The sequence below is a fragment of the Pristis pectinata genome, unplaced genomic scaffold (assembly GCF_009764475.1).
Source record: "Pristis pectinata isolate sPriPec2 unplaced genomic scaffold, sPriPec2.1.pri scaffold_129_arrow_ctg1, whole genome shotgun sequence".
NCBI classification, from domain to species: Eukaryota; Metazoa; Chordata; class Chondrichthyes; order Rhinopristiformes; family Pristidae; genus Pristis; species Pristis pectinata.
Window position 1 is genome coordinate 19,873 of NW_026262472.1, and position 11,640 is coordinate 31,512.

Genomic DNA, 11,640 nt, shown 5'->3' on the forward strand with positions numbered 1-11,640 from the left:
GGAGTTGAAGTGGCGGACAAATGGGAGCTCGGGGACGGCCGGGGCGAAGGCGCTCGACGAAGCGGTCGCCTGCCCCTGCGCCCGGTCCCGCCGGCGCGGAGGAGGCACGGGGAGAGGCGTCACGCCTCCTGAGAGTGCAGGGAGGGAGTCGCGGAGGGAGTGGTCCCTGCGGGAGGGGGAGGGGTGTGTGTAGGGAGGAGGAGATGTGGCCGGTAGAAATGAGACAGATACGGTACCTTTATTAGTCACAGGTACATCGAAACACACAGCGAAGTGCGTCCTTTTGCGTCGAGTGTTCTGGGGGCAGCCCGCAAGTGTCGCCACGCTTCCGGCGCCAACACAGCACGCCCACAACTTCCTAACCCGTACGTCTTTGGAACGTGGGAGGAAACCGGAGCACCCGGAGGAAACCCACGCAGATACGGGGAGAACGTACAAACTCCTCACAGACAGTGGCCGGAATTGAACCCGGGTCGCTGGCGCTGTAATAATGTTACGCTGACCACTACACCACCGTGTAGGACAATGAACTTGACTTTGATTGTGAGCACCCCATACACCTAACTAAACCAATCCCTTCTGCCGACATGTCCACATCCGTCCACTCCCTGCACATCCATGTGTCTGTCTAACAGCCTCTTAACCCCCCTATCGTATCTGCCTCCACCCCCACCCCTGGCAGCACATTCCAGGCTCCCACCGCGCTCTCTGTGTTTAAAAATAATTTGCCCCCGCACGTCTTTAAACCTTTCCCCCTCTCACCTTAAAACTGCCTTCTAGTGTACGACATTTCGAGCCTGCGGGGAAAAGATTCTGACTGAGTATCCTACCTACGCCCCTCGTAACTTTATAAACCATCAGGTCTCCCCTCAGCCTCTGCCGCTCCAGAGAAAACAGCCCAAGTTCGTCAAAGTCGAGTTTATGGTCAGACGCACAAGTCCATGTGCGCACGGGTGCAATGAAAAACTTACTTGCAGCAGCCTCACAGGCACAGAGCATCAGATAAGCAGCATCCACAAGATAAATTAGATGTAACCTTGACAAGAAAGAACACGATTAGAACTTAAAGTCCATTGTAGTACAACGTGGTCCCAGTGTTGCTGTACTGAGGTAGTGATTAGGGTTGTGCCGGTCGGTTCAAGAACCGAATGGTTGAAGGGAAGTCGCTGTTCCTGAACCTGGTGGTGTGGGGACTTCAGGCTTCTGTACCTCCTGCCCGATGGGAGCTGCGAGAAGACGGCACGGCCCGGACGGTGGGGGGATCTTTGACGACGGAAGTTGCCTTCTTGAGGCAGCTCCTCCTGTAGATACCACCTGTGGGGAGGGATGTGCCCGTGATGTACTGGGGCTGAGCCCACTGCTCTCTGCAGCTTCCTACGTTCCTGTGTCCAACTGCCCTTCCGATAGTTTACACCCTCTCTAATCCAGGCAGCGTCCTGGTGAACCTCTTCTGCACCCTCTCCAACGCCCCCACACCCTTCCTGTAACGGCAGACTCCAAGTGGGGCCTGACCGATGTTTTATACAACTGTCTGGTTCCCCTTTATATATATTTCGAAAATAAATCAATCATGTAAAAAAAAATTTATACCAAGGGAGAGAGAGTGCTCCTGCAACCTGGAATGTGCCATCGGCAGCATTCCCTTATGGACATCTCTTGGCAGTGTAGAGGAGCAGAGGGATCTGGGGGTCCATATCCACAGATCCCTGAAAGGCTCACAGGTGGATCGGGTAGTTAAGAAAGCTTATGGGATGTTAGCTTTCATAAGTCGTGGGATCGAGTTTAAGAGCCGCGAGGTAATGATGCAGCTCTACAAAACTCTGGTTAGACCACACTTGGAGTACTGCGTCCAGTTCTGGTCGCCTCATTATAGGAAGGATGTGGAGGTGTTGGAAAGGGTGCAGAGGAGATTTACCAGGATGCTGCCTGGTTTGGAGAGGATGCATTATGAGGAGAGACTAAGGGAGCTCGGGCTTTACTCTTTGGAGAGGAGGAGGATGAGAGGAGACATGATAGAGGTGTACAAGATATTGAGAGGAATAGATAGAGTGGACAGCCAGCGCCTCTTTCCCAGGGCACCAATGCTCAATACAAGAGGGCATGGCTTTAAGGTAACGGGTGGGAAGTTCAAGGGGGATATCAGAGGGAGGTTTTTCACCCAGAGAGTGGTTGGGGCATGGAATGCGCTGCCTGGGGCGGTGCTGGAGGCAGGTACATTGGGCAAGTTCAAGAGATTGCTAGATAAGCATATGGAGGAATTTAAAATAGAGGGATATGTGGGGGGAAGGGGTTAGATAGTCTTAGGCGAGGTTTAAAGGTCGGCACAACATTGTGGGCCGAAGGGCCTGTATTGTGCTGCACTGTTCTATCTCGCCGTTCTGGGAGACCAGCAGGTTTCGGCCAGACCAAAGGGTGTCCTTCACTGTCGATGCGCTTCCAGTAGCTTTCGATGTCTGTCTCGGTGTGTGTGAGAGTCCGGGAACAGCCCGGAGTTCGGAGAGTCCTGTGTCCCGCAGCCGCTGGGGTTGAACCGGGACAGTCCGCTCAGGGAACCGACCGCACAGTCTCCATCGAGTCCCCGCCCCGCGGGACCCGTCGCGCTGACCACTGCCCGATGGACTTGTGGACAAAGGTGTTTGCTCGGAAGAGGTCTTCCACAACGGACGACTCTGCAGCTTCTTACGTTGGAATCGCCGTCCCAGACCGTGACGCAACCGGTCAGGACCCTTCCAACGGGACATCTGTAGAAGGTTGTTGGAGTGTTCGGTGACGAGCCGAACCTCCTGAGAAAGTAAAGACCTTCCTTGTGACCGCGTCTACGTGCTGGGCCCGGGACAGGTCGTCCGATACGTTAACGCCCGGGAATTTGAAGCTGCTGACCCTCCCCACCGCCGATTTTCCCCCAACGTAGACCGGCGCGTGTTCGCCCTCCTGAGGTCAACCATCAGCTCTTTAGTTTTACTGACGTCGAGCGAGAGCTTGTCGTTGGGGCACCGCTCACCCAGGTGTTCCATCTCGCTCCGGGACGCCGACCCGTCACCGCCGGTGATACGTCCGACGACAGCGGTGTCGCCGGCGAATGTGTAGATGGTGTTGGGGCTGTGGGGAGTTCACAGAGTGACGTGTGTGTAGGGACGAGACCAAGCCAACAAGTTTCATGCAGACTGAAGTGCAACTTAACCCCCTCCCCGTCTCTCTGACCCCCTCTCTCCCCTACACCCCTCCCCGTCTCTCTGACCCCCTCTCTCCCCTACACCCCTCCCCGTCTCTCTGACCCCCTCTGGCCCCTACACCCCTCCTCGTCTCTGTGACCCCCTCTGGCCCCTACACCCCTCCCCCTGTGACCCCCTCCCTCCCCTACACCCCTCCCTGTGACCCCCTTTCCCCCCAACACCCCTCCCTGTCTCTGTGACCCCCTCCCTCCCCTACACCCCTCCCTGTCTCTGTGACCCCCTCCCTCCCCTACACCCCTCCCCGTCTCTGACCCCCTCCGGTCCCTACACCCCTCTCCATCTCTGTGACCCCCTCTCCCCCCACACCCCCTCCCCATCTCTGCGACCCCCTCCTGTGATCTCTCTCTATCCCATCAGACACCGACCCCACCATCTCCCAAATCTCTCCTGACCTCTTTAGCCCACCACCCCTCCGCCCCCACAACTCGCTCTGATCTCCTACCTCCCGGTTCCTTCCACCGCACAGCTCCCCCAACAACCACAGCACCTTCTCCACCTCCACCACCACCCCCCCCCCCCCCCCCACCGCCGATCCCACTCCCTCCCAGATCCCCCAACCCTGCCCATCAAACGCTTGGCTCCCATCTCTCAGTCCGGCCCCAGGGGTCCCCGGCAATCCGTCTCCCTCCCGTTTCCTCACCTGACCCGGGACGACCCCCTCCCCCTCTAATCCCACACCCACCCCAACCCCTCCCGCATAAGACTGTTCCATCTAACCTCCTCCCCTTTAATAACACCCCCAGCCTAAACCCTCCCCCTTATAATATCACCCCATCTCACCCCCTCCCCTCTAACACTGTTCCCAGTTTAACCTCTCCCCTTTAATACCACCCAGACCAACCCCTCCCCTTTAATACCACCCCCTGTCTGAGCCCTCTAATCCTAAACCCAACCAACCCCTCTCCTTCAATCTACCCTCCAGTTTCACCCCATCCCTTTCAGTCTGGAGGGCTCAAGTTATAGGAGAGGCTGGACAGGCCGGGACTGTTTTCCCTGGAGCGATGGAGGCTGAGGGGTGAACTTATGGAGGTTTATAAAACCACGAGGGGCGTAGATAAGGTGGACGGTCACCAGCCTTTCCCCCCAGGGTGGGGGAGTCTGAAACTAGAGGGCACAGGTTTAAGGTGAGAGGGGAAAGAATTCAAGGGGCAACTTCTTCACACGCAGAGGTGGTGGGTGTGCGGAACGAGCTGCCAGAGGAAGTGGGTGAGGCGGGTACATTAACAACGTTTAAAAGACACTTGGACAGGTCCACGGATGGGAAAGGTTCAGAGGGATACGGGCCAAACGCGGGCAAATGGGACTGGCTCGGATGGGAATCTTGGTCGGCAGGGACCAGTTGGGCCGAAGGGCCTGTCTCCGTGCCGTACGACTCGCTGACCGTGAGAACGGCAGAGAATCGACCCACCCCCCACCCCCCCACCCCACCACCAGCCAGTTTGAAATGACCGCCTTCCAAGCTCGAAACTGTGTCCCCTCCGTCAAAGCTCTCCCACACGTGGAAACGTCATTCCAATGAGTCTCACTCTGCGTGAAAACATTTCTTCTCAAGCCGCCTGCCTCCTCCGAACCTCGTCACCCCCCAGCTTCACCAACCCATGGCAACGGAGAGGCTGTTCGGCCCATCGTTGCAATGCCAGCTCCCTGCGGAACAGTGCTTCCCCATTCCCTGTCCCAGGCTGACTCTCACAGGGACCATCAACTCCCCCCAGATTCTACCCCTTCCCCCACACACGGGGTTGGGGGGAGCGGATTCACAGCGGCCGATTAAATCACCCACCCCACGCGTCTGTTCTTCTGGGGACGTGGGAGGGAACCGGAGCACCCAGGGGAAACCCACGGGGTCACAGGGAGAGCATGCAGACTACACACACACACACACACACGGACACACACACACACATGGACACACACGGACACACACACACGGGTATAGGGGCCGGAGGGGGTCACGGGGAGGGGTGTAGGGGAGGGAGGGGGTCACGGAGACGGGGAGGGGTGTAGGGGAGGGAGGGAGTCACGGAGACGGGAGGGGCGTAGGGGAGGGAGGGAGTCACGGAGACGGGGAGGGGTGTAGGGGCCAGAGGGGGTCACGGGGAGGGGTGTAGGGGAGGGAGGGAGTCACGGAGACGGGGAGGGGTGTAGGGGAGGGAGGGAGTCACGGAGACGGGGAGGGGTGTAGGGGAGGGAGGGAGTCACGGAGACGGGGAGGGGTAGTGGGGCAACAACCCTGCTGGATTGTTCTCCCGAGATGGTCCTCCAGTGGGGTCCCTCTCCGATACCCCCACACCACCGCCACCACCACCACCACCACCACCCTCCCAGTCAGCCCCTAAACCTGCTCCCTCATCCAATAAAGATCCAGTGAAACCGGTGGGTTTAACGGGAGCCGGAAACAGGGTCCCCGGTGGGTTTGAAAGGAGTTTATCCCAACACCTCTGCTCCCTGGTTTTCCAGTACCTGGTGTCTCACTCCCACAGGGATTCCCCCCAGCACTGCTCCCTGCGCGGAGGAATTGCAGAACTGGTGTGCTGAGGCCGGCGATCTCCGCCTAGGACTTCCCCTGCCTGTGACTCACACACAGGCGGAGAGCTGAGTCTCCCGACCACAGCCCTCCCTCCGGACACAGCCGGCACCATTCGTCAGGACAGTCGAGCTCACCATGTCGACCACCAGAGTACGAGAAGTCTGCTGCCTCTCCTTGTTCATCTTCTCCTCCCTTCTGGGTAAGGTTGTTATCTGTGTGACCCCCTCCGGCCCTCGCACCCTTCCCCGTCTCTGTAACCCCCCCTCCCTCCCTCGCACCCTTCCCCGTCTCTGTAACCCCTCTCCTCCCCATCTCTGTGACCCCCTCCCTCCCTGTCTCTGTGAGACCCTACACCCCTCCCACTTTCTGTGACTCCCGCTGGCCCCTACACTCCCCACCCACCCTCCCTCCTCCCCTACAACTCTCCCCGACCCCCTCCCTCGGTGACCGAGAGTTGGGACACGTTTGATTATCTTGCCATGTGTCTGCGGTGGGGCTGGTGAGATGGGAGACTCTGTTATAGGTCCTCGAAGTGAATGGTCGGAGGTGGTGTGTCTGGGTGATTCCTACTCTGGTCGATAAGCTTTGGACACGGGGACCAGGGAACTCTCAACGCTTTGGGGGCGATTGGGAAATCGACAGATCAGGGCGCAGGGTTGAGGACGGAAGGCACAGGGAAGAACAACGTTCAACACTAAACAGGAGATGTCGAAACCAGCTCCTGTCAGTCCCACAGTTTCTCTAATTTATAGATTTCCCCTTCTCCCTCACAGACTCCACCTTCCCTGTGTCTGACCCCGGCCGTGTGTGACGGGATGGTGTGGAGGGAGCTTCGCCCTGCGTCTGACCCCGGCCGTGTGTGACGGGACGGTGTGGAGGGAGCTTCGCCCTGTGTCTAACCCCGGGAGTGTGTGATGGGACGGTGCGGAGGGAGCTTCGCCCTGTGTCTCACCCCGGGAGTGTGTGATGGGACGGTGTGGAGGGAGCCTCACCCTGTGTCTGACCCCGGGAGTGTGTGACGGGACGGTGCGGAGGGAGCCTCACCCCATGTCTGACCCCGGGATTGTGTGATGGGACGGTGCGGCGGGAGCTTCACTCTGTGTCTATCCTGTACCCTGTGAGTTAGTCTGGAACTGTACGCTGTCCAGTGTTGTGTCTCAATGTTTTGGGATGTATTTGAATCAAATACTGATGTGGGTTTTTAAATGGAGACCAGATTTTTTTTGAAGATCTGAGGAAATGTGTGAAAAATTTTGATTATGGGACTCGGAGAAGAGAATTTAATTTATTTGGGAAATTAGACAGACCTGTCCAAGTGTCTTTTAAACGTTGTTAATGTACCTGCCTCACCCACTTCCTCTGGCAGCTCGTTCCACACACCCACCACCCTCTGGGTGAATAAGTTGACCCTCAGGTCCCCTTTAAATCTTTCCCCTCTCACCTTAAACCTGTGCCCTCTAGTTTTGGACTCCACGACCCTGATGTGCACAGTGTAGAGGGCTGTCAAAGGACACAGTGGGATATGGGTCAGTTACAGATCTGGGCGGAGAAGCGGCAGATGCAGTTTAATCCGGGCAAATGTGAGGTGTTGAACTCTGGGAGGTTGGATGTAAAGGAACAGAACACAGTTAATGGCAGGATCCTTAACAGCATTGATGTACAGAGGGATCTTGGGGTCCAAGTCCACAGCTCCCTGAAAGTAGCCACACAAGTAGGGTGGTAAAGAAGGCGTAAGGCACGCTTGCCTTCATCGGTCGGGGAGCTGAGTACAAGATTCAGGAAGCCACGTTGCAGCTTTATAAAACTCTGGTCAGGCCGCACTTGGAGTATTGTGCGTGGTTCTGGTCACCCCCGTTACAGGAAGGGTGTGGGGGGCTTTGGAGAGGGTGCAGGAGAGGTTTACCAGGACGCTGCCTGGATTAGAGAGCATGAGCTATAAGGAGAGGTCGGACAGACTTGGGTTGTCTTCTCTGGAGCGGCAGAGGCTGAGGGGAGACCTGATAGAGGTTTATCACATTACGAGAGGCACAGACGGTATCTTTCTCCCCCAGGGTCGAAATGTCTAATACCAGAGGGCGTGCATTGAAGGCGAGAGGGGTTAAATTCAAAGGAGATGTGCGGGGCAGGTTTTTTTTACACAGAGAGCGGTGGGTGCCTGGAATGTACTGCCAGGGGTGGGGGTGGAGGCAGATACGATCGAGGGGTTTAAGAGTCTGTTAGACAGGCACATGGATGTGCAGGGAGTGAAGGGAGACGGACCGTGTGCAGGCAGAAGGGATCGAGTTTAATTTGGCATCGTGTTCAGCACAGACATTGTGGGCCGAAGGGCCTGTTTCTCTGCTGGACTGTTCTATGTTCTACATACCCTGGGGGGGAAGAGAGACGATGACCGTCCACCTTATCTACGCCCCTTGTGGTTTTATAAACCTCCATAAGGTCCCCCCTCAGCCTCCTTCGCTCCAGGGAAAACAGTCCCGGCCTGTCGGGTGTTCCCCAAGATTTCAGGGATAGCTGGATAAACGCTGGAGGGGCAGAGTGAGGTGGATTGGAGCGGGAGGGTGGGTCAGCAGGGGTCCGAACAGCCTGGTAGTGGGATCGTCGATCCGACAGCGGGCTCTTCCTGTGCGTCTTGTTCCTCTTTCTCTCCCCCCCCCCCCCGTTGCCTGTTGAGTCTAACCACTGTGTTTTGTTTCCCTTCCAGGAACCGTGAGTGGACAAAATGGTGAGTGTCTGTGTCATTTTTACACAAACACACACACTCTCTCTCTCTCACACACACACGCTCTCTCCGTCTCTCTCTCTCACACACTCTCTCTCTCTCTCACACACACGCTCTCTCCGTCTCTCTCTCACACACTCTCTCATACACACACTCTCTCTCTCTCACACACGCTCTCTCCGTCTCTCTCTCACACACTCTCTCATACACACACTCTCTCTCTCACACACACGCTCTCTCTGTCTCTCTCTCTCACACACTCTCTCATACACACACTCTCTCTCTCACACACACGCTCTCTCTGTCTCTCTCTCTCACACACTCTCTCACACACGCACTCTCTCTCTCTCAAACACTCTGTCTCTCTCTCTCAAACACACACTCTCTCTCTCTCTCACACACACACGCTCTCTCCGTCTCTCTCTCACACACTCTCTCATACACACACTCTCTCTCTCACACACACGCTCTCTCCGTCTCTCTCTCACACACTCTCATACACACACTCTCTCTCTCTCTCACACACACGCTCTCTCTGTCTCTCTCTCTCACACACTCTCACACACACACTCTCTCTCTCTCAAACACTCTGTCTCTCTCTCTCTCTCAAACACACACTCTCTCTCTCTCTCTCTCTCACACACACGCTCTCTCCGTCTCTCTCTCACACACTCTCTCATACACACACTGTCTCTCTCTCTCACACACACGCTCTCTCCGTCTCTCTCACACACTCTCTCACACACACACACACTCTCTGTCTCTCTCACACACTCTCTCACTCTCTCTCACACACACTCTCTCTCTCTCTCACACACACTCTCTCTCTCTCTCACACACACTCTCTCCGTCTCTCTCTCACTCTCATACACACACTCTGTCTCTCTCACACACACGCTCTCTCTGTCTCTCTCTCTCACACACTCTCTCACACACACTCTCTCTCTCTCAAACACTCTGACTCTCTCTCACACACACACTCTCTCTCTCTCACACACACACGCTCTCTCCGTCTCTCTCTCACACACTCTCTCAAACACACACTGTCTCTCTCTCTCACACACACGCTCTCTCTCTCACAGACACGCTCTGTCTCACTCTGTCTCTCTCTCTCTCACACACTATCTGTCTCTCTCACACACTATCTGTCTCTCTCACACACTATCTGTCTCTCTCACACACTATCTGTCTCTCTCACACACTATCTGTCTCTCTCTCACACACTATCTGTCTCTCTCTCTCTCACACTCTGTCTCTCTCTCACACACACACTCTGTCTCTCTCTCTCTCTCACACTTACGCAGCGGCAGAGGTGGGGATTGAACCCAGGTCCCCCGAGCCGTGAGTTATTGGCTCTACCCGCTGTGCCAAGTGCAGAAGTGGCTGTGTATTTGTGTTAGTTAAGGAGTGTTGTGTTTAAGGAAGGATTCCAACTTTACAGCACTCAAGGAGACTAAAGAAATTCGGCACGTCCCCGTCGACCCACTGCAAATTTTGCAGATGCACCACAGAAAGCATCCTATCCGGGTGCTTCACGTACCAACAAGCTCAAGGACAGCTCTGTTATAAGACTATTGAACGGTCCCCTAGCACGATAAGATGGACTCTTGACCTCACAATCTACCTCGTCGTGGCCCTTGCACTTTATTCTGCATTCTGTTATTGTTTTCCCTTGTACTACCTCGATGTACCGATGTGATGAATTGATTTACTAGAATGTTGCCGGGTCTTCAGGAGTTGAGTTACAGGGAAAGATTGAACAGGTTAGGACTTTATTCCTTGGAGCGTAGGAGAATGAGGGGAGATTTGATAGAGGTTTACAAAATTATGAGGGGTACAGACAGAGTAAATGCGAGCAGGCTCTTTCCACCTAGATTAGGAGAGATAAGTACGAGAGGACATGGCTTTAGGGTGAAAGGGGAAAGGTTTAGGGGGAACTTCTTCGCTCAGAGAGTAGTAGGAGTGTGGAACGAGCTGCCATCTGACAATGGTAAATGAGGGCTCACTTAAGTTTTAAGAATAAATTAGACAGATACATGGACGGGAGAGGTCTGGAGGGTTCTGGACTGGGTGCAGGTCAGTGGGACTAGCAGAATAAAGTTTCTGCACAAACTAGAAGGGCCGAATGGCCTGCCTTCTGTGCTGTAGTGTTCTATGGTTCTATGATCTGTACAAACGGTGTGCAAGAAGTTTTTCACTGGACCTGGGTACAAGTGACAATAATAAACCAATTCACTGATTTTAGTATGCAGTTCTGGCTGCCACACTGCAGGAAGGATGTGGCTGCTCTGGAGAGAGTGTGGAGGTTCACCAGGACGTTGCCTGGTTGGGGAGACTTTAGTTACAGGGAGAGATCAGATACACTGGCCTTGTTTCCCCTGGACCGCAGGAGGCTGAGAGGCGACCTGATAGAGGCGCATCAGATTACGAGAGGTGTAGAGAGCCGCAATCTTTGTTCCTTGCAGATCAAAAACACGAGGGGTTTAAGGTGGGGTGGGGGGGTGATCGAGATTGGAAGGGGACCTGAGGGGTAAGTTTTTCTTACACGGAGCTTGGCTGATATCTGGAACGGGCTGCCAGAGAAGGCGGTGGACTCAGAGACAATCAGGGGGCATTTAGTCCTGATTTGGGGGGGGGGTGGTGAGGGGGCGCAAACGGGTTGGTGCAAGACTGGCGAAGGCGTCGGCAGGGACTAGATGGGACGAAGGGTCTGCTTCTGACCTGTAGAGCTCTTGTGACTGTCTGACACAGAACACAAGAAGAACCAGGGGGGGTTTAGGGGAGATCCCAGTGGGAGTCCTCGGTCCCCACACTGTGGGAAGGAGGTGACTACACTGGAGGGGGGGTAGAGGAAGATTCCACGGAGACATCCCGGAGACAGGAGAGGCCGGGTCTGTTCTCCCTGGGTATTATTATTGTCACTTGTACCGAGCTACAGTGAAAAACTTGTCTTGCAAACCAATCATACAGGTCAGTTCATTACACAGTGCAGTTACATTGAGTTAGTATAAAGTGCATTGAGGTAGTACAGGTAAAAACAATAACAGTACAGAGTAAAGTGTCCCAGCTACAGAGAAAGTGCAGTGAATAGTAAGTGACATAGAATTTAAGCTTAAAAGTCTGGTCGCCTCTTTATAGGAAGGATGTGGAGGCGTTGGAAA

The 11,640-nt window shown here is 55.2% G+C and overlaps 1 long non-coding RNA gene across 1 annotated transcript; it reads left to right on the plus strand.

The window, feature by feature from the left end:
• Positions 1 to 5,717: 5,717 nt before the first annotated feature.
• Positions 5,718 to 8,483, plus strand: LOC127567125 (uncharacterized). The gene is made up of 3 exons (XR_007955847.1): positions 5,718 to 5,959; positions 6,534 to 6,877; positions 8,462 to 8,483. It is a non-coding gene; the product is annotated as an uncharacterized LOC127567125 (long non-coding RNA).
• Positions 8,484 to 11,640: the final 3,157 nt, after the last annotated feature.